The sequence below is a fragment of the Oenanthe melanoleuca genome, chromosome 1, assembly GCF_029582105.1.
Source record: "Oenanthe melanoleuca isolate GR-GAL-2019-014 chromosome 1, OMel1.0, whole genome shotgun sequence".
Lineage (NCBI taxonomy): Eukaryota > Metazoa > Chordata > Aves > Passeriformes > Muscicapidae > Oenanthe > Oenanthe melanoleuca.
In genome coordinates this window covers 103509965-103529012 of record NC_079333.1, presented here as the reverse complement: position 1 = coordinate 103529012, position 19048 = coordinate 103509965, and positions in this window count along the sequence as shown.

The window sequence follows — 19048 nt, the reverse complement described above, 5'->3', positions numbered from 1 at the left end:
GTCCCTCATGCTGCCTCAGGATCTTTTCTGTTGCCTTCACTGCCTGGGCATCTGCCCTCAGCCCGTGCTGGAGGATGGCCAGCACCAGCAGGATTTTGGTGATCTTTCCAGCCATGGCCTGGAGGAGGAGGAGGGAGAGAAGGGGCTCAGTGGGGTTGGGTAGCAGGGACAGGGTGGCTGGGGCAGAGAGGCACGAAAGGCAGGGCCCAGGGACAGGACAGTGGTGGCACTGCCCTGCCTGAGTGCACTCCACAGCCCCTGTCCCCTGTCCCCAACCCTTGGAGCTCCCTGGGTGCTGGTGGCCCAGCCTGGCCTTCTCCTGGCCCAGCCCTGCCCCTGTCCCCTGTCCCCTGTCCCCTGTCCCCTATCCCCTGTCCCCTGTCTCCTGTCCCTGTCCCCAGCCCTTGTCCCAGGTGCTGGTGGCCCAGCCCGGCCCTCTCCCAGCCCAGCCCGGCCTTGCCCCTGCCCCCTGTCCCCAGCCAGCCTATCCCCTGTCCCTGTCCCCAGCCCTTGTCCCAGGTGCTGGTGGCCCAGCCCGGCCCTCTCCCAGCCCAGCCCTGCCCCTGCCCGCCCCTCACCGCTGCCGCAGCCGCACTGCAGGTGACAGCGCAGCGCTGGTGCCTGGGGACGTGTCCCCTCCCATGTCACAGAGCACACGGCACCAGGGCTCCATGGCCACAGCCCGGCCAGCTGGCCCTGGATGGAACCCAGGTGGAATTCAGATGGAACCCAGGTGGAGCAGGGAGACAATCAGAAAGGCCAAAGCCTGACTGGAAGTTAATTTGGCCCTCAAAGTGCCCTAAAAGACGATAAAACCTATTTCCAGAAGTACATTGGTAACAAAAGGAGAGCTCAGGAGAACCTCCAGCCTTTAACGGGTAGGGAGAAACACAGTGACAAAGGAGGAGGAGGAGGACGATCTGAAGTACTTAATGTAAGGCCTGCTGCACTGCCCTGATCTCCTCCCAGGACAGCTCAGCAGGTGAGGGAGAGTTTGGGTCCTGATTCCTGGAGTTCAGTAAAGCCTTTGACACCATTTCCCACAACATTCTCCAGGAGGTGGCTCATGGCTTGGATGGGTAAAACACAGACTGCATGTCCAGGTGCAGAGAGGGGTGGGGAATGGGTCACATCCAGCTGGGGACAGACACCAGGGTGGCACCCAGGGCTCAGCTTTGGGGCCAGTCCTGTGTTATGAGGAGTGACTGAGGGAGCTGGGGGTGTTTATTTTTTATTGTGGAGAAATAGGGGCTGGGAGAGACCTTGTCAGTCTCTACATTTACCTCTAAGGAGGTTTTAGGGAGGTGGGATGTGGTATCTTCTCCAAAGTAACAGGCAACTGGACAAAATGAAATGGCCTCAAATTGGGCTAGGAGAGGTTTATGTTAGATATCAGGAGAATTTTCTTCACCAAAAATATTGTTAAGCATTAGAACAGGAGGAGCTCAGGGAAGAGGCTGAGTCACCATCCCTCAAGGTAAATAAAATACATGGAGATATTTCACTTAGGGACATGGTGTAGTGCTGGACTTGGGAGTCCTGACTTAATGGTTGGATCTTAGGGGTTTTTCCAACCTAAATGATTCTTTGAGTCTGTGATTTTATTGTAGCAGCCTAATGTGATGACAGGCTTAATGCAAATCCTCACCTGAATTTCATTTGACATTTTCCATGTATTTTCCTATGTACATGTCTAAGTCAAAGCTCCCAAAACCATTGGTTGTATTCTGTGTGGCTGCTGATTACTTTCAAAGTTGTTATTTCATCAACCAAAGTTTGTCCAAACAAACTTTGTCAAATTCATCTTAAGGCTGTAGTATTGTCAGTATATGTGGCAAAACAAGGAAAAAAGGCCTGCAGAAACAAATATGCTGCTGTGCACTGCTCTTCCATCTTCAATTTCCCCCTCTGTACTGTATTTTTGGCCTGTGTTGTCAGAGTGCCTAAAACAATAGGTTTCAGCCCTCTGCTTGTAGTTTCCTAGATTGTACTTCAGTGCATAATAAAGATTCAATATTTGCTCCTGGAATAAAAGTTACCTAATCAGGTGATTTGGATACAGATTCACAAATTGGAGAATCCTGTCTCAGTTCTTGCTCTACCCAGTGGTCTGCTGTGTCCCTTCAGTGTCTGTGGCAATTTCTCAGTTTCAGGGTAGGGAGAGTAGCACGTGGTTTCCATCCTAAAGAGGAGTGCTGCTGTGAGAGGCTGAAATCCTGAAAGAGTTAATGTAAACCTGAGAGAGTTCATGTCTCAAACACTGGGCAGAGGAGAAAAGGAATGTTACCATGCCAACGAGTTAAGGTGATGTTAGGAGAGGGTTTGGAGGCAGGATAGCACTTTTTTGAGACCACCCTCCTTGTCTTGGGTAACTACCTCTAAAACCAAATTTGGAGAGCATTGTTGTGTTGTGACAGGGGAATTGAAACTATGAGAAAACCCAACGCGGTTCTGAATAGTTTGAGAGTAACAAAATGTGTCTGCTCAAGCAGTATTTTGTAAATAGCACCACAGAGGGGGCTGTGTGTGCACCCACCATCCACAGGAACCACACCAGAGATTGTCTTGGAACCCTGGGTGGTGACACGGATCCTTTACCTCTACTTTTCATATCTTTATTTCTTCATTTCTTCCTCTTCTTGAAAGTTTCATGTCCTGCTGCTACAGGCTGTTCAATGGCATTTCAATCGATGATGTTGTGGGCTGTTCAGAAATTTTAAGTTGTTGCTGACATGGACTGTTCAACCTATCATAAGGTTTAAAAGTTTAAATTGCTGCTTCCATAGCTAAAATTTTCTAATTGGTCGTTTGGCATTGTTCTGCAATTTTGGTCCAAGAGTATCGTCAACATCAGCTGTCCCAGAGGAGGAAGTCCAGGCCTGCCCTCTCCAGATTCAACATTTTGTTATCCCAGAGCAGGAGGTCCAGGCACCTGACAGCTGCTCAGGTGAAAAATATTCTGAAATCTTGCAGATTTTATTGTATTTTCATTTCCTTTGATAAAGAGCAATAATATCTCTAAATTGAGAGTGAAATATTGAGAAATACGAAAGCGACATTTTATTTTTGCAAGTCAAACTAGGGCTTATTTGAATTCCTCTGACTTGGTATTGAGCTTTTTTCAAATGAGATATAAATCCACCACTTCAGTTGCATATTTGACTTTTTAACATCACTGAGTAATGGCTGAAGCAACCAAAGAATGAGATGTCACACTTATATTTTATGTATTTATTACAAGGAATGCAAAGATTGGGAATTAGAACTATAAACAAACTTAAAATAAAATTTTATTTATAAATTTATAATAAAAATTTTATATTTAATAGAAATTTTATTTTTCATGGTTGTCAAACACATACACCTATATGCACACTGGCTGCTTAAAATTTCTGGTGTACTGAATAAATGTAGCAACCTGTTTGGAAAATGAAACAAAGCTAAACAAAAGAACCAAGATAAAATAATAATTTTTACATCTTTTGCAATTATTTTATTGCTCGAGAATAGTTCATTTAGACATTGTTTTCTTCACATCCTCAGAGAGTACAGCACACTTTTTCTGCTCACAGGCATAAGCTGAACCATTGCTGTTCTTTTTATTCTGTATAAGGGAGATGAATTAATATTTCTTCTTCGAGGAGAATTCTGCATCCTATGGCTAAAGTTATCAGAATGATCAAATTCAACAGCAGTTTAAAATATATAGCATAACTCACCTGAAAAATAGAAATTTTTTGCCACATTCCTATTCTTCATTAATTGAAAGCTGGCTGAGAGTTTGTAATCATTCATGTTTTCCAAATGATTGATTTCTCACTGAAGTGGCCAAGCAATGAAAATACTGCAAATCAATCTGACCTCCCTCTATTTTAGACCACTGAAAAATAGAAATACAGTTTGCTTTTGGGCACTTTTCATTACTTGATTAATAGAGCTGATTCAGATTTGGGTCAGTGCTTGTTCTCTCTCAAAGGGCTGTTTACTCCCCACCCTTGTACAAGTTATGAAGCAAGGGCAAGCTTCACCCTTGCTGCTTGTTCCTGGTGAAGTAAATCAATTCCTTGGCCAGAATTAGGGCCTAAGCCCACCTACAGCTGACCTGCTGACAGAAAACATGAGTTTGAGTCATTATTATCGATTATTTTTGAGGTATTTTATATAAAAGTGGCAGCCTCAGTGAGAGTTTTCAAGGCCAGGTTCTGCAGCAGTATATGTGGAAGTACACTCACCTACTGCCTTCAATTCCTCACTCACTGCAAACCTTGCAGCTCAAATTGAGGCCAGCTCCCAATCATCTGCCATGTGACTTGTGCCAAGTGAACCCAAACTACCTTTTCAGTTAATGAAATATTCATTCAGTCCCAGGTGGGACTGTAAAATATGAATGCCTGGTTATGATGTTGGTAACATACCCTTTTCATTCTCCTACATATGTATAAGGGAAATAGCTATACACCGCTCACAAGTACAGCTATATGATAAATTAGTGCTCTAGAAAACCCCAAACTTGTCTGTCTCACTCTGCTGGAAGCCCATTTGAATCCTCTGTCTAATCCAAATGGTGGCCATTACAAAAAAGTTTCAGATTTTTCCCTGCCACAAATTTCTACCCTCTCCCTTCATACCCATCTTCCCTGTGGGAAATTTAAGTTCCTCCATATCACCTTCTCCTGGCAGTCGATATTCCATGTTGGACAAGTATTTATTAATTCAATGCAATTCAGAGATAAAATGCTAATGAACAAAGAGCTTTGGAGTCTCTCAGATTGTATATCCACTAGTTTAGAGAAGTGAAGAGTGCTCAGATATACAGCTTTAATCACAGAGGAACCTAGTGCACAGAAGAATATTTTAGGACACTTGAGAAATTTTACCTGTCTTGATCTTGAATTTTCTTTCTCCTTTGTTTTACTGATAAGGATTAATGCAAATCTTTACATTTAGAGGGGTTAAAATATCCACCTCACAAAACACTGTTCAGATATTCTGAAAAATATTTAAAATACAATTTCTCAGTAGAAAATAATATACATATGTATCTGTATCAAGTGTGTTTCTATAAGTGTGAATTTGTGTCATGACACAAACTGTGCTTAGGTCTATTTTGCAAGTATTGGGATGAATGTGTCATCTTTAGAGTCCAAACAACTGAGTAAAAATGCTTAGAATATCTCGTGCTAAGAAGCCCTAAGTGAAAAGAACTGAGATGAGCTTGCCTTGTAGGCCCAGTGCTGTGACATGAACAAGTGACACGAACAAGTGACACAATGTCAGACCTTTTGCCATTTGTGTTGGAACTATAACCATCACCTTTTAAAGAGGAAGAACCACAGCACTTTGTGAACTGATTAAACTTTACTGTTTGGTCTTCACTGGCATCTGACTTACACAGTTCAACATATAAGGATTATTGGTGACTGATGCCTCCTTCCCAGTCCTGGGGTTATGGTTGGTAGAAATCCTGCAGTGTTCATCCTCTCTGAAAGCCAATACTGAAGTTTCAGGAGATCATTTACTTCCCAGGAACATACTTTTCAGTGAGGCAATGTAGTGATGTATGGAATATCTGCCTCAAAGAGCAATCTCTGTCCTGTAGTCTGAACTCTGAGTGAGGAGCCAGCAAACAAGGGGGAAAGACCAATTGTTAAACAAAAGTAAATAAGGAGAAAACAAGTTTAAAAATAGTAGGGTCTTTGTGAGGGCAGGAAAAGGAAAATGAAAAGAATAAAGAAAAGATGCTTCATTTGGCTGGCAGATAGGGAGTGATGAGTGTGTTCATCTCATAATTATGCAGCTAAGCAGGAGGTACATCAGTATGGATGTTGTTAGGGCTAAAAATCTTGTCTTGCATGTTCAGCTATATGCACACCACAGTTTGCATACTCATATGGACAAGCACTTGAAGGGAAACACAATCTGCTCTAATGCCTATCTGCTAGACAAAATGTGCATGATTAGTTCCATATGGCTTTTCTTTCTGAAACAGTAGTCTTCCAAAGTGAGGAAAGATTTCAAACAGAGGTGATGATGTATTCCAAAATTGCAGTTCAGTAATAAGCTTATGTGGGAATATTGGCCTTCAGTGGGATTTAAATGCACATAAGTGTGCTTTGCTGAATAGAGATGTCCTTAAACATCTCCTTAAGGACACATACATAGTAAGACGTACATTGTAAGAAGTGATCTTGTTTTTGTGGGCTTTGAATCAACTTCCAGATGACTTGCTGCAAGAAGATACCTGCAGTCTACATAAAATTAGTATCTGTTTTCTAATGTAACATTTTCCCTTCCTGCCAAGTTGCTATTCCTTTTCACACGGCCACATTTTGGAGACTGATACAATACTTAATGGAAGGAGCTGCCTAGTCTTGCATGTGCCTATTCCTACCATTGCAGAGGAGAGAGCCCTTTAGAGGACAAATCAGGAAATCCAGATGTTCCACTGCATTTTAATGTAACTCAATACTGACTTTTAAACAGCTCCTGACTTCTAGTTCCAGCTTTGAAAAATTCGTGTGTTTTTCTTTCTCCACATACCAGACAAAGGAAATGAAGTAGGACAGTCACCCAGTTAGATGACTAAATTAGCTGCCTAATTTTAGGTGCTGTTAGTAAGCACATGAATAACCTTTGTCAGACAGAATTTTTTAGGGGAGATGGTTTCTATAGTCACTATTTGTCCCAAATGCAAGAAAGAAAACAAAGCTGTTTTCAGCAGCTGAGCACTTGAGCAGACACCCAGCAATGGCTATAGGAAGAGAAGAGCAGCTGTGGCACAGCTGTTGTCAGCATCTGCCCTGCCATGCCATCTGCAGGGGTGACTTGGTGGGGTGACACTCACTTTCCACCGAAGACAGGAAAATCAGGCTTCTGGGTGGGAATGTCCAAAAGCAAAACTGCTGAGCACAGAAGAGTTTTAACTAGTCATTGAGAAACACCAAGGGAACTAAACACTGGTCTTTTATGTTTCCCTGGAGAAAGAGGGATTCTGTGCCTGCTGTCTTCCATAACCAGGGATTACAAAACGTGCCCAGGAGGCTGATTCCAAAACCAGCATCACCCTTCCTGTCATTTGAACAAATGGCCCTGCATTACAGGAAAAGCTGCCAGTTCATGGGGGGGCATTTTCCACAGAGGTGATTGTCACCACTTACTGAACTTGTGAGAGCAGAAGGCAAGGGTCCCTGCAGGGGACTGGATCAGTAGCCTTGGCTGTAGGTGCTTAGCCTGGGGAGAGGCACTATGTTGTTCCTTAGGTTCCTGAGAAATTTGAAACACAGCACTCATAAAGCAGAAAAAAATGTCCTAGAGTGGGAGTTCTATCCCCAGAAAACACTGAGCCCCCTGAGCCCTGGGTCATGGCTGCTCTCTGCTGCTGCTGTAGTCCTGCCTTTCTCAGTCACCAGAGAGTAATGACCCATCCCAAATATGCAGGACCTGATGTTCAGAGCATTTTTCTAATCTCACAGAGGTGGAGGCTCAATTTTTCATGGGATTAGAAGAGCCTAGGATGCAGGTTTGGTGTCTTCCACAGCAGTGCTCTCTTTGCTGTCAGTCAGAGGTAGGGTATCATGTTTTGTGATAAAGTCTTCCAAGTGAGTTCCAGTATAGTTCAGACTTGTGAAATGCATTCTGAATTTGGTCAGGCCCTAAGAAGCCTCACAAATTCAGCATAAGCCTGGCTGGTCAGCTCAGCTCAGTCAGGGCCTGTGCTGTGCCTGTTGGCGCTGCAGTAGGCTCTCGGGAGATTTTCCCTGGGGATTTAGGTGCATAAAACAAGAGAGGCAGCATTCCCCTCAGCTCCTTACAGAAGGGTAGGACAAAATCTTACCTTGATTCCTTCCCTGCTGGGAACAGGGAAGCAGGGAACAGCAGTTGTACACTTTCCTCCTCGTCCTCCACCCCAAGGTGTTCATGAGTAGCACAGCCTGCATGTGAAGTCCTATCTGACTGCAGTTGTTAGAAAATTTTTATTTCATAATACAGAAATAAATGGCTCATAACAAGGAATTGAACTGCTGTCACTTCCCCTATCCCTCAGGCAGAGAAGAGAACTCCCTGACAGCTTCCTTGTGTGCCACCAGGCACCTCCAGTCCTTGAAGAGGGCTTTTCACAATGTACATTTTGGATATAGACTCTTAAATTCTGCCTAAGAACCACTTTGCATACATAAATCTCTTTTTGGAACTGAGGATTAATCCTTCTGCTCACTTTGTCATCTGCAAAATGGAGAATTTTCTTACCTGACAAGAAAAGTGAGAGGATAAATATTTCAGAGACTATGAAGTACTCAGACAACTCAGTGCGGGTGACAAAAGTCCTTTGGCTAGACAGGAAAACGCTTCTTTAAAATTCCCAGAAGAGTAGGACAGAATAGAGATGAGATGCAGCGTTGTGGGAGGCAATTGCAGCACTCTGTGTGATAGATGGCATCATTCCCAGCACAGTAAAATGGATCTGTGCAGAGACTTCCATTCCTGGGATGCTCCCTTCACTTCTGGCACGGGCTTCACCTGCACTCTGTGCCACCAAACAGTGCTGCTCATCCTCCTGCTCTTTAATTCTTGTTTGAGGCATCAAGTCCTACAGAAAGAGATTTGGGATAGGAGTGGTCCTGTATTTGTGCTGCTTATCGTTGGGATGTTATGGGACAACCTTTGCAATTCCTGCAGCTCCTCGGAGCTGTGTGCTACAGAAATGCAGGAACAGAAGCTTTAGGGGGAAATACACTTATTTGAGTAAATATTTACCCTGTGCAGCTGTCGGAACAGTCTCCGCAGGCAGGGCAGCCCCCGGCTGTCAGTCGGGCCCTGGAAGCCGGGAGGGAGCCGGCGGCTGCTGTTTGCAGGCTCGTCCCACGAGAGGGCAATGCAGCAACATCCATCCCACGGCCTCGGAAAGGAGCGCGCTCTGCGCCCGGGGATTCCGTGCTACAGCACCTCTGCGGTATTTATAGAGAGCGCGTTTACTCTTTTAAAGGGTTGCTTATAGCAGTAAAATATAATCAGTCGGCATTAAATTTCATCTAGCAGAAGTTAATATGGCCCTCTGCTGCTAGGCAATCTAGAACACCTAAACAACCAAAGAAAACCATTTTCCCCCGTATCTTGGACACTCTATCAGACAATTAAACTGGAGGCTCAGTGCTACAACTCATCCTCAGGGGGTAGCCCCTTTATCAGCTGTTTTAATAGGACTGACAGTCTGAGTACAATATTACATGTTTGTGTGTTACTTTCTTTGACCTTGATGCAATTAAATACCTTATTTTGTGTCTCACCTTCGGGTCTGTAATCTCTTTTCTTTGGCTGACAAATGTCTGTGTCACCTCCTAACCTGGTTGATCCAAATGAGCTTTTTGAAAGAGCCACTGACAGGAAATCACTGTGGTCTATTAAAGGTTTATCTTCCACTTGACTGGAAATTGCTTATCATGTGCTAAACACTGTTGATAATGCCAACACAAAATGCTTTTTCCCCCACAGATTTCATATTCTGTCTTATATTCCAAAAGACCGTGCATATGTTGCAGCTGTCTTATCAGATGCAGCTGAAGAATTTTGTTCTGAGTGATTCAGTTATACACGATTGATTTCTCTTTGCTTTGCAATACACACAAGTTACTGGCCAGCTGCAGGCTGTGGTGGTGATTTGAAGTGTCACCAGCCATTAGAAAGGAGAATGCAGAGTCATTAAGCACATCTTGACAGGTAAATGAGACAAGAACCACATCAGCAATGCTGTGAGGAAGGCTGTGGGGAGGAGGAAACATTCTTACAAGCAAGTGCTTAAAATGAGTGAATAAGTAAGGTGAGATAAAGGACCTTGCCGGCTGTGGCTGCGCTGTTTGCAGCAGAATGGGCAGCAGGTGATGGGGACAGGAAGGCAGGGATGCAGGGATGCAGGGTGGCCTGGCAGCACTGGCTCCTCCAGTGTCAGCCTGCAGCCAGCTGTGCCAGCCTGAGCAGCAACTGGGCTGCAGGTTCTGCCAGGCCCAGGTCACAAAAGGGTCAACATTTTTTACATGGCATAGACATTACTGTGTGTGCTTCTCCCACATCTCCTGCTATTTAATTGCTATAAACAGTGGGGCAGCTCTGTGGCATGGAGGAGTTAAGTAGCTTGATTAGTCACTGTTTGTGAAACTGTGGCTGGTGCACGTGTCCCTGCGTCGGGCAGACACACGAGGCCTCATTTCCTGTGAAGGTGAGCTGCCACCCTCCCAGGTCAGGAGTGGGGATGGTGGAAAGCAGAGTCATTTAGGCCACAAGGATTGCAGCAGTGCTCCCGTGGAAAAGGGAGTGAGCCTTATAAGATTGGAAAAAGCTGTACTCAGAAAATTGCCTGGATGAAGAACCTCTGTATAGATGAGGACAGATTGGTCCCTAATGATTCTGTGCCCTGCTGTGAGAAGTGGCATGAAAAATTTTAAAAAAGAGGGGAAAATGGTGGAAATTCTAAGAAGTTCAGTGACTTTTTAAATGTGATTCTCTACTTTTGTTAAAAGTTTGACAGCAAATTTCAATAGACTTTTAAGCAAAAATAAACTTGAATGGACTTACAGGAAATGTTACTTGCAAGTCACATATGTAAATAGGGCTACAAAATGTTTATTAAAGCATCATAAAGAAGAATGTACAGATTTAGTGTGACATGCATTTTGTAAACAATTCACAAATCTCCATTTAAATTTGAGCACTGTGATGGATGTGCGCATGCAGAGATTTGATTTTGGCTAATTGCCACTGTTTAACTGGTGGAAAAAAGAGAAGAGGCAAAGCTTGAAGGGTTTTGTCAGCTCAGCCTCTTCCAAAGTGATCTCAGAGCTCAAGCTGCTGTGCAAAGCCACTGAAACATGATGGTCACAGAGCACAAACAAACAGTTTCTGATTTAAGAAGTAGATAAGACTAAAACAAACCCAAGCTGAAACTTTAGCCCAAATGAAGAACTACATAGGACAGGGGGCTGGTTTTATCTTGTGGCAGGGGACAGAAGCAGACTGCTCCAGCCTCTTCCAGGTCTGTGCTCACTGCAGCAGCCCGTGTGGATGGCTCTACCCAAAGTTTGCTGCAGTTAAAGTACACTTCTGTAAATCACCCAACTTTCAACACGCCTCTTCCCACTATCTGGTTAAGCAAATGCATATTCTCAGTAGCTAAACATAAGCAAAGAGGTTCACATTTTTATCTCTTATTTGATTACCACCTTTGCTTCAAGATTTGCAGTGAGTATTCCACAGCTTGCAGATAAATGACATGTTACAGAACTGGGGCATCAGCCACTATTGACTAATCACAGTTTCATTAATAATATTTTACATAATTTAACTGGCTGAATCAGCTTATCATTAAGGGAATTTGAAAACTATTTAGAGCTTTTGCAGTCAAGTTCATGACAATTTCCTTTTCCCACAGCCAAAGCTATTTCCCCAAGTACCTGCCCAGTTATTTCCTGCTTGGGATCTTTGTTTCATGGGGAAGGTCAGTAATTTCAGCTGAGACAGATTGGCAGAGTTAAGCTCAGTGGGAGCCTGACCCCAGGTTCTGTAACCAATAGATTATATAATAGAGGTTTATTACTTTTCAGAAGAAATGACAAAACTAAACATTAACAGACAGATTGGCTTTCCTGTGGGGTCACTGTTCATTAAATTTCCCACTGCTTTTACAATCTGAGCTGCTACAGTCATTTAGCTTTTAGCTCAAGTCATTAAAGCAAGAAGATTGTTTCTTTATTACCTTGTGACCATTCTTCATTTTAATGACATTTTTCAAGCTCTCATCCAAAAACTGGCAAACACTGTTAGGATAGGAAAAAAAAAACAAAAACAAAAAATGAAAAAAAACCAAACCAAAACAAAACAAAAAAAAACACCAAAAAAAAACAACAACAACAAAAAAACTGTGCCCTCTGTAGCTTTAACACAAACAAATGCGGTTACTTCCATCCTTCTCATTTAATATCTGACAGGTGCTGATTTGTGCCAGGCAGATAACCAGGTGCCTACTGGAGGGAGCTGGGTGAGGATGCAAACCTCCTTCACAGAAGTTGGTGGTAGACTCAAGGCAACCAGCTCTGAAGGTGTTACCCTGTGAAGCAGCATTTTGTGGGGGAAAGGCTGTAGGAAAGTGCCAAGTTTTGGCAGGTAAGAAACCAGGACTAGGATCTGGGGATGAGGTAGCTGATCAGAGCAGGACATGCCAGTGATGGGTTTTGACACTGGGAGTGTGCACAGATGCCCTGAGGCACCACAGTGCTGTAGCTGGACCCCTAACATATTTTCTCTTCTCCTTTCCTCTTTTATAAGAGACTATGCAGACTTTGGACAGATACCATCACAAAAGCTCATCCAGGTACATCAGAGGATTGGGAAAGAGGGCATAGAAAACAACAAGAAACTGTAGAGAAACTCTCTGCAAGAGATCCCATCAATCAAAGAATCATAAAAGAATAAAATCACAGAACAGCTTCGTTTGGAAGGGATCTCAAATACAATCTAGTTCCAAGCCCCTGCCATGGGCAGTGACATTTTTCATTATCCCAGGTTGCTCAGACCTGGCCTCAAACACTGCCAGGGATAGGGCATCCACAACTTCTCTGATCAACCTGTACCAGGGCCTCACCACCTTCACAGTAAAGAAATTCTTCCTAATATCTCATCTAAACCTACTCCCTTTCAGTTTGAACATGAAGACATTTTTTAATTTCTTATTAGGTAGATAAACCATAACATGTATAACTTTTCAACAAATATAATTAGTAACAAGATTCATTACTCACCTTAATCACATTCAGTATCTACAGACTTCAATAGCTACAAGAACATTACTTTTTGGACCATTCTTTCAGGTCACAGGTTACTTAAAAACACAAGGAACACAATATCAAATATTTGATGAGAGAACAGAATAAGAGAATTCTTTTATCTTACATCACTCATTTCCCAAGGAAATTCTACGTTTATTACAATAACCTAATTCCTTCTTTTTCTGATAACACAGGGCTCATGCCTTAGATTTTACATTGTTTTGATGAAAGATTGTACAAAACTCTTTCATGTTTGCCTCTTGCTCATTGATTGTGACCTTTTAACTTTGTTTCCTATCACTGATTGATGGTGGAGCAATGCAACCTGACTGCTTTCGTGTCTGCCCACTCCAAAAATGGAAAGCTGATAAAAGCAATAGATGAGATAGGAGGAGGCAAACATCTGTTGAATCAGTGCTCCATGACTTAAAGAGGTTTTTTTGAGCCCTTAACCCAGCAGACTGTAACACCTAAGGATGCCTAAACCAAGAAACACCTGGGGGAACTTTGCAGCTGAGCAACAGTGGGGGAAGGAGGCTGTGCAACATCTGAGGCTGTTCCTAACATTATAAGCTCCAATTATTTTTCTTTTCTAAATCCAGATTTATTCTTTGAGGCCATGACTAAAATGTTGTTTGTTTTTCTACTATGAAACAGATGGCGTAAATGTGCCCCGCAATTTTATTGCTATGTTACAATTTCACCGTGTCATGCTCAAACCAATGGGTTCATTCAGCCCACAATAAAACCTCCACTCTGCTGTGCTGCCAATGGATGCACTGAATAAAATGGCAGCTGAAAAAGTTTTCAAGCTGGCAAATCAATATTTCATTATTTGTCTCATACAGGTTTATTAGTGATAGAAACAAAGCTCAACAACAGATAAAACTTGAAATGGTTACTTGGAAAAATGTAATGAGAATGGACTTGTGCACTGCATTTTTAATCTTTTTGTTTTTAGTACAAATATGTCTTTTTCAGCATGATGAGATTAGTCAAAATTGCTCAATTCTTTTCTCTGCAAGGTTGGTCAAGCTACTGGCTGAAAGAATCTTTCTCAAGGTTATTCACAAGAGAAAGAAAACTCCTGTTACAAATTTACCTTGGCACCAGCATGAATAAAAGAGTCTAATCTGTGAAGAGGTGTTCAGTTCAAGAGGAACATGACTAAAAGGAAAAAAACCTGAAATTACAGCAGGATGTAACTCCTTACAGTCCTTCATCAGTGCTTTTCAAGCACAGCAAGAGTCAGCTTTTCTACACATGTCATGGTTTACAGCCAGAGGCAGCTACAGGAACTTGCTGCTCTCTCCTCGGAGGGATTCTCATACCCACAGTGGGTGGAGCTGATACATGAATACAGAAACATTCATAGAATCCACTCACTTGATTTTGTGAGGTGAATACAGCAGGCCAAACTCCATTGCTACTGACAGAGGCTTGAAAGGGAAATGACAAGAAAAATATTGCAGATCTCTTGGCTCTAGGGGACACTTTATCTGCAAGCCCTGCAGAGATAACCTTATTCACACCATCAAGGGATCAGAGAGGTGGCTTAAAAAGATCCTAAGGAATGAAAATACCTCTCAGGTGAGACAGTCACTGCAAGGTTGCTGGGATAACCTCAGCATTCCAGCACGGCTCCCTCCACTCCAAGCAGCCCCTGATTAACCCTCTCTGGAAGTTGACTCTTTCACACAGATTCCACCAGTGCCTGCACTGGCTGATCCAGTTTAGCAGACCCATATCTCTGCTTGTTCTGCAGGGTGGCTGGTTCTGTGTGACTGGTTCAATATCCTCATCTTGATCTCCCTGCTGTGGATTTGCTGCCACAGCACCAAGGCAGGCCAAGACAAAACAAGCACATGTTAACTTGATCCAAATGTAGACAATAAACCTTCAAAGGTATGAGAGACGTGTATAGGAGCAAAGCCAAGGGCTTTGGAGGACTTTTAAACAACTACAAAAGTAGTTGCTTGAGTTGAACTGGCCTCTTCCTTTTCTTTCTCTCTCTCTTTTTTTTTTTTTTAAGGAAAATTACATTATTTAATTGCACCACTTTCTTCAGATTTGGCCTTAAAAGAGACCTTTTAACATTTCTGAGTGCCCTTCAAATAATTAGATTTCCAAACTCACCCTGTAGCATTCTATTAAAATTAATTAACTCACCTGCCAGCAGTTTAAATAAAAAGTGAAGAACACAATTTGTATTAGGCACTGGACAGTGATGGCAGGAACACTCCCAAGGTACCTTCACAGGATTTGTTTAAACTGTCTTCAAAGCCATGTGAAAAACATGCAGCTTTTGGAACTTACCCAAAGAAATTAAAATTAAAGCCATGCAAGTAAGAGAGACGGGGCAGGGCCTGGAAAATTTCTGATGGATTTGCAGCACAAATCCAACTGAGGAGCTGCTGGCACATGGAGAGAAGGGATGTCCCCAGGGAGAGCTCCGGGGTTTGTAAAGCAGAACACCCAGCCCTGCACTGGCCCATGTGTGAGCAGTTCTGCCCACAGCAGCCTTGGTCACCTGCAGCACTGTGCCACAGGCTGCTCCTGAAGCCAAGCAGGGCTGTAAACAGGGACAGTGCCTGCTCCTCAGGGCATGAATTACTGCATGGGCTCAAGCAGCAGGCAATAATTGCATGGGCTCATGCAGCAGGCAGCCAGGCAGAGCCCTGCTCTGTGCCATAGGGCACACACCACAGCAGCCTGTGCTCCACCTGCACTTCTCCCTCAGTGCTGGGCACCCAGGAGTGTGGAAAGGCATCTCTGCCACCTCCAACCAGCAATGCCTCACCACAGCTGGTGCTGACCAGCCTCAGGCCAACACAGCAGCTGTGGGGGGACACAGTGTGCTCCCAGCCTGAGGAGGCTCTGGGAAAGCAGAGGAAGTGCCATGAGGTGGGGAACTGCAGGGTAGCCTCTTGCAGAATCTCACCTGTGAAATATCATGGAAGAGGAGGATTTGTTCACCACCATCAACAGCACTTTCTTTAAAATAAAGGATTATTGAAATGATGTTGATTGTGAGCAAGTTACTCATTTGTCATTGTCACCAGCACAGAAGAGGTGCCAGAAGGGTCCACAGGCTGTACCTGGCTCTGAAATCCTGTGTCAGACAACAAAGTGAACTCCACAGGCTGCCAACCTCTGCAAGCCCTGGCACACAAGAGCTGGAAAGGGCAGCCAAGGGAAGGGAATGCTTTGGGAATGTGGGGTAGCACTACTCAGCTGCCTGGGAAGGATTTTGCACCTCCCAAAACAGGACTCTGGGAAAAGCCCTTACACTTTTGGTGTGACTTTGGAGAGCCCTCTTCAACACAAAATGGGCACAAAATGAGCAGCAGGGAGTACTGGTGAAGTGAGATGACTTAGTCAGCCTCATCACAATAAACAGAGCAATCTGGAAATCTCTGGACAAATGAGCAGTGTGGGATGATCTTTTCTCAGTCATGTTGCTAGGAGACATCACTGTAGTCAATCATAAAACCATCAACTGCTGCTACTCAGGAATTTTTTTAATAAACACTTCTATACTGAAGAGTAATTCAGTGAAACTAAAATTGCTTGTGGGACCATGTGAGTTTTGACAAAAACAAGGAACAAAACCTACACTGGTGAAGATTTCTCAGGTTCCAGATGAAATTTGTGATCCATAATATGTAATACCAAGGTGAGTGTCACTAGCATACAAAAAAATCAAGAGAGCAGCTCAAACCCACACTCTCTGATATCCCATAACAGAAATACACTGGTCTGCTTTCCTATAATCCATAAGAAGTTAGTAAGTAAATTAAGTCAATGTAAAGCAGTTTAAATTCACTATATCCAGAGATCTGCATATAGTATGGAGAATTTCAAAGGATTTTGAAGCTTGAGAAAGATAAAGACTGCAAGCTTAGTCTAATATTCAAAGCTCCCTAATGCCCTGCAATGGAGGCAAAACAAGTTCAAATCCTTGCTCCAGGGCTGTGGGTGAGGGTCAGGGTGAGAGCCAGCCTTCCTCAGGGGCTGGGGGTTTGCTGACAGCTTGGCACTGGGATTAGGATTTTGTGAACAATTTTCAGGACGTCAGTGCTGGGTTATGCAGAACAGTAAATGCTGAAATCTGAAAGCAATGGGCAGAGCAGAAACTCCTTTTTAAACATTCCTGCCAATGGAGGAGATGGTAGTGGTTTCATGGAGCCAAGCTGCCTGTGTGGAAAGGCTGGAAGGTAATGAGGGTGAAAGCACAATTAGGCAAGAAAAGAGAAACTGAGCTACAAGTAACACTTCATAAGGTTGAAAAAAAGGTTTGAAGAGAAAATAACAAGTTATTTTCAAAGCTACATTTCTTCTACAGAATCTGCACAATAAAAATATCAACTGTTATGAACTTTGCTAAAGGAGCACGTGAAATATTTTAGGGGGAGCAGAAAAAGGAGGTAACATCATTCAGCACTTTTATTAAGTAAAATGTAAAAGCCATCAAGCTCAGAGGAAAAAACACAACTCACCCAGAAACAGAAAAATGAAAAAAACCCAAAGAAATAAAAAGTAGCTTTTCAAGATTATGTGTAAATTTTACCTTCACCCATCTGTAAGGAAAAACCTATGGTTATAATATAATCATGAACACAAAAGCAGACAAAACAAAAGCATAAGGAAAAAAAATTAAAATAGTAATTCTAATAGTAAATGGCTATAAATTACTTGTGCTAAGAGAGTTTAGGGGCACTAGCTGGGGAAAATGTTTGAGCTGGTCCCATCACCCTTGCTTTTCTCTGACAGGACCATTTTTCACAGAAAGTCCTGGCAAGAAATGCTGCCTGTAGTCGTTTTAATCTTGGAAACAACCCACAGGAGGTGGCTGCATGCAGACTGGTAGTGAAAGGCCACAGCCTGTGCCTCACCATGTGTCACAGCAGGCTGACACCTGCCTCTGGTCCCAAACGCTGCGTTCATTCCCCCAGCTCTGTCCAGCACTGAAATACTGCCTGCTCTGGGTGTGAGCAGACCTCCCCTTTTCCAGGGGAGGAAAGCAGGGAAGCCTGGGTCCCACCTATGTATAGCCTTGTGTCGCCAAACAACTTGAGATCCTGTGCACAGCCAAGAGCAGCTGCTGTGCCACTGCCAGCAGCAAGAGCTGAGTGAGGAAATAAAGAAAAATCAAATTGGGAGCCTCTGACCCATGGAATTGATCCAGGATCTGTTCTGTGGGAAAACACATCCCACACCACAGGGAAGGCCAGGGAGACAGTCTGGTACAGATTATTCCTTATGCAGAGATTTCATTGCTGGCAGTATCAAAATGAATTTTTTAAATACTTGTTTCCTTCTTGATTTAAGCTCCTCAGCTAACCCTGGGAGCCACACAGTTATGTACAATGCTTCCAGCTGGAGAAGGAAACAGCAGGGCACACTGAAAATTTTGAATCTTAGGCTTTGTTTCTAAAGGGGAAAATAGCACAGCAGTCAGTGTGTCTTTATTGCAGGACACACAGAGACAGGACAGGCAAAGAGCACACAGGTCTAACATTACAGCAAACATTTGCAGAGATCTAAATGGGAAGCAAGCCCTGTATAATATGCTGTACAGTATATGTGCTGGAGATATCTGTATCTACCTACAGATAGATAGATATGGTCAACATAGCATAAGCAAGACCTTTCCTGCACTGACTTGTTACTTAGAATTCAATAACTCACTGCCAAATGAAAAATACAATTACCGAGATACCCCTGCAGAAGAAAAGTGTACTTCAACTTTCTGGCAAAATTCAAAGTTCAATTACCCTGTAGCAAATCAATCAAATGTGTGTGCAGCAAGCAATGAAAAAGTACAGATGTCACCTCAGTGCTTTCAGCTAAACATGGTTTTCCTTCTTTTTAAAAATCAGCAAGTGGCACTAGGAGACATTTACAAAGCTCACATTATGCAGAAAATAAAAAGAAATCTATCAGTGTGATTTAGAGCAGCACAGCACAGTGCTTTGGGCAAAAGAAACAATAAATAATGAACATTCATCACTGGTAACCTGCACAATGATCTGATTTTTATAGACACTGAGATTCATGACACCAGTTTAGCACCGTGTCCCCCACGTTCCCACAGCTGGAAGCCAGGCCTGCAGGGACAGGGACAGCCAGCCCCTGCTGATGGATGTGTGCAGGACACAAAGGTGTGTGCACAGCCAGCCCCACCCAACCCAGGGCAGAGCGTCCTGTCCACACAGTGCTGGCCTGGGATACAC